Source organism: Drosophila suzukii, chromosome 3 (genome assembly GCF_043229965.1).
Source record: "Drosophila suzukii chromosome 3, CBGP_Dsuzu_IsoJpt1.0, whole genome shotgun sequence".
NCBI lineage: Eukaryota > Metazoa > Arthropoda > Insecta > Diptera > Drosophilidae > Drosophila > Drosophila suzukii.
This window is the reverse complement of record NC_092082.1, coordinates 20,849,897-20,854,633: the sequence shown is the minus strand read 5'-3', so window position 1 is coordinate 20,854,633 and position 4,737 is coordinate 20,849,897. Positions and strand designations below refer to the sequence as shown.

The 4,737-nt window shown below is 33.8% G+C and overlaps 1 long non-coding RNA gene across 2 annotated transcripts; it reads right to left on the bottom strand.

Annotated features, from left to right (window-relative positions):
- On the bottom strand, positions 1-3,405 carry LOC136116966 (uncharacterized). Of its 2 annotated transcripts, none has more exons than XR_011603946.1 (3): positions 2,837-3,405; positions 1,122-2,045; positions 1-1,062 (listed from the first exon to the last, which is right to left on the bottom strand). It is a non-coding gene; the product is annotated as an uncharacterized lncRNA (long non-coding RNA). The 2 variants fall into 2 exon arrangements; XR_010654107.2 differs by having other exon boundaries at positions 1-1,351; positions 1,408-2,045.
- Between the last annotated feature and the right edge of the window lie 1,332 nt (positions 3,406-4,737).

The window sequence follows — 4,737 nt, the reverse complement described above, 5'->3', positions numbered from 1 at the left end:
GCTAATATCAGTGGGTCCAAAATTATTCTATTCTTTCTGGTTTTTTATTAAAATTTATATAAGTTCGTCTGTGTCACACTGGCAAATATGACTGATTGCGGGTCTCTTCTACTACGCCGCATTCGATGGCAATGGAGCCCTGCGTAGGAGGTGTTTGGCGCGTGTGTCGGCATATTGAATAGGTCGAGCCCCAGCTATGGAGAGACAACAAAAAGCGCGATCTGGCACCCCGACCCCTCGGGTTTGGAACCCCTGAATGCCATATACTCGTACCTCCACCCCCACGTCGGTGGCTTTTGCCGCGGTGGGGCGTGACAAATTTCCAGCGTAGCCTTTTCATGTTTTGTTTATAATTTTATCTAATATGCAGGGAGCACTTTGGGCTGTCATATGCCGCAATCGATGGATCCCAATCCACCTCGGCCCCACAGACCGAACCTCTCGAACCGCTCACCTCTTCTGTTTGTAAACAAAGCGAGCCAACGCCTCTTGAATTCGGAATTCATTGGATCGATTTGTGCGACGATTTCGAAATCGCTTTCAAAATTGCTTTGAAATATTCCCAGCTGCGGCTGCTACATTTCTTCCTGGTTTGTTAGATTGCTACATATACAAATCACAGAGAATACATCAAATGAAATGGAATGTCAAATATTTAGATTACTTTTTTCCATTTCATACATCATCCACAAAAACGGATTTTAAAATTATATGATATTATTTATACTCATTTGGTATAACATATTTTATTATCACCTCGTTTTTTCTGTGTAGTCGACCCCCATACCTTAATATAAGTAATTGAACACTATTAGGCATATAATGAAAACCACTTAATATGATAAATTTCAGTGTGATTCGCTTCATTTGCATTTTTTGTTGGCTTCTAATTAGTAATACTTAATATTTCATATTTTTCAATTTGTGGCTCGTTGATATGGTGATTCTACATATACCGTTGGCGCCAGTCTCAAACCGAAAATGGAAAGTCCACATAGAGGTGTTTGGATCAAGACAAGGCCAAGATTAAGGCACGTGCCTAGATTCTCATCATGCCAAGGCCTTTTGAAACGAAACGGAATTAAATATAATTACAAAGCGTTCTTATTTTTAGGGATTACCCAATGTGACAACCTGCAATTTGCACAGATTTTATCATATTTATACAAAATTCGATGTAAACAAGGAGAAGAGGAAGCTATCGAAATAAACAGAATTGAATTGTACGGATTTTTGGCTCTGAATAATATTTATTTAACAAAATAAGAATCGCCCTGGCAACTATTGGCAGGCCAAATGTTTTCGTTCGTGACGGCTGCATCCCTCAGAATTGCGGTGAGAATTCTCTGTGCTGTCAAAGGGATAAGCCACAATCAGTTAAATAAATAGGTTTCTTTAAGTACACACCCGCATTGATTTGTATTCAGCACATTTATCATTAAAAACAACAGGCCTTAATGCATGTGCAGATTTTAAGCTCCGCAATGGAAATGGATGGGCGCCCAAAATGTGCAAAAAATAAATAAAATCAAACTGAATAATTTCATTTGCTTGGCTCGTATTTGCAGAAGGCGTTCATTCTCATTTTCATTCATTCATTCATTTGCTCATTCATATCGAAATTCGTTTGCGATATGCTCTTGTTTATTAAAACATGTGCGTTTCGATTTTGTTTTTATTTTTTGGCTTCGCGAGATTCCAGCTATTTTATTTATTTATGCAAAGAATTTTTGTTTTGAATGCAAATTAAGTGCCAGCCAGTGGCAAAATATTCGTAGCAAATCAGTTCACCTCTTACCTTTGCCAGCAAATCGAGTGGAAGAAAATAGTTGGCCCAGACATTAATAACGCCCATAAGTTATTGCACCTGTTGGCCGCTTCTGATGGGCAATGAAATACAAAGCCAGTTGAATAAAGTTGGCTGCGGTAAGTTGTTTTTAATGCCTTCCTCTTTCCGGGCGATTTTTTCAAAAGCCATAGCTCCAGAATGAGCAAACTTCGGTTTTAATGGCGGGCTTAGACACCGGTGGAGAAATGATGGTTAACTAGGGAAAAAGAAAACGAGTAACCCTATACGAAAATTAAAAAATTATTCATGCACTAATAGGACTAGTTTACATTTTTGAACATTTTTCAAATTGAATATCATGTATAAATATTTAACAGAATTATTCATACAATAATAGGATAAATGGACCATTAGGAATATTTTTTAAAATTAATTTAATATATAAACATGTAACAGAATTATTCATACAATAATAGGATTAATGGACAATTAGGAATATTTTGAAAATTAATTTAATATATATACATGAAACAGAATTATTCATACAATAATTGCACTAATGTACTATTTAGAATATTTTTCAAATAGAATTTAATATATAAAAATGTAACAGAATTATTCATACAATAATTGGATTAATGTACAACTTAGAATATTTTTCAAAATTAATTAAGTATATAAAAAAGTAACATAATTATTTATATAACAACAGGATTAATGTACAATTTAAAATACTTTGCAATTTAAAATAGTATAATAAAAACCATTTTCTCAGTTTTTTAGAATTAGTTATAACATACATATGTTATAGCCATTCTGTTATGGTTTTATTTGAGAAATGGGGAAAAGTAATTGATCTAAATAAAAATCTGCTTAAATTTAGTAAGCAATTAATTTAATTTTTAGCAAAATAATGAGGATCTGAAGGGATTTCTTTTTAACTTAACATTTTTTTTAATTAATTCATTTTTATTTACTTATAATAACTTTATATTAGTACTCTCAAAACACTTTATATTACCTACCAGCTCCTCAAAGAGTACTAACATTTTTCGATGGGCTGCTGCCAATATGATGTTGTCTCGAATGTGTGCCAAATCTATTAAATTTCAAGCGTTGAAAAACAAACCAGAAAAACACTCTCAACGCGAAAAAAACGCAAATTGCGCTTTATTTAAGTACAAAAATAACAAGAAACGCAGCGGAATTGAATAGAAGTGTGGCCCCAGGGGCGGGGGCGGTGATTTGGATGGGGGGAGGGGGGATTTGCGGGGGCGTGGAAGTGGGAGCGGAACAAAACGCGGCGGCACTAGAATATATTTGAAAACCGCACTAAACTTTTTTCTGTTATTTGCGCGCGTCCGAATTTGTCGGTTATATGGGTTCATTCGCACATTGTTGTTGTGGTTGATGGCGTCCGCCAGGTTTATATGGTATATATCCCGTGGAGAAGGGGGCGGAGCGGGTGGCAGGTGCAGGACGGATTGGGCATTGCGAGGGGGGAGGGGGAGGGGCCGATTGCCAGTCTTAACGCCTCAATTCAGATTCTTGTTTACGCGCCGACGTCCAACAATTTTTGCGTCGTCTAATCAAAACCAGAGAAATTGTTTTCATCCTTCCCTAGCACTGTGAAAAATAATTGGATTATTAAATTTAAAAAGTTTTGTATTTGATCAAAATATTTATACATCTTATATATCACAAGAAACATTTTCCGGGAAAAATAATATTTTTATCGAGAAGGTTTTTTAAAAATTTGTTTAAAATATTAAAAATTGTATAATAAATAATATTATTTTTCACTGTTTAATTTGAATGCATTTTATTTAAAATTTACGACAAAGTTTTATAAATTATCTTTCATTTAAATAAACGGTTCATACTTTTTGAGACGATAGTTCCTTCCATTAAACACGTATATTGTGAAGGTATCAAAAATAAAGTTCCAAGGAACCATTTCGAGGAGAAATAATAAAATTCCATTAAACAACTTTTTTAACTTTTTATACATGATGTATATTTCTAGAAAAATAAGTAAAAATATCTGTGTTTATAAGTGTTTTTAATATTTTACTATTTATTTATTAAATAGAAAAAATGTGTCTATTGTGTATATTGAAACTATAACTGGTTGGGAATTATAATACATAGATTATTCTTATAGAAAAAGAAGTACAAATATTTTTGTTTTTAATTCATTTAATGTTAAACTATTTGTTTAATAAATGCAATGAATTGGTATAATGAAACGTGAATCATCAGCTTTGAAATCTTTAGGTTGCTATAACTGGTTGGGTATTATAGCGTAACCAGAGACCTTCTTATAGGTACTTTTATTGAATCTATTAAAACTTGTTATATTAGGGATTTATATATTTTGTAAGTATTAAAAGTGTTTTATTTTTTAAGTTAACCTATATAAAATATAAGTAAATGGTCAATACTTTTTCAGGTGATAGTTTTTTTTTTAAACGTATACTCTTCTCTTGGAATTTTTATAGAATTCGTTAAACTTGATATATTAATTAAATACATTTATTTTCAGTGGACCCCTTCCTTGGCTGTGTTTTTCCATTTTCCCCCGGCGCCTTTATCCCCTCCCCCTCCTTACCACTGGTTCTGTGTTGATTGCAAAATGTGCGAGCGTTTCGCTGCTGTTTCTTCGACTATTGTTGGCTTTAGTTTTGCATTCATTCCGATTATTTATTTTCGTACTTTTTCCTTGCGTTGGCTCGTATTTTTGGCTTATATTTTTGGGGCCGCAACCTACGAAACTTTCCACAATGCAGTGGGCGGTCCGTTTCTATTTTCAGCGCTACGTTTAATGGCTTTTCTCACATTTGACATTTGCACGTAATAAACGACAATGCACATGTGTGCATGTAAACAAAATTTTGAATTTGTTTACAAAAGCCTAATTGGGCGTGCACGAAAATCAACAATGTTAT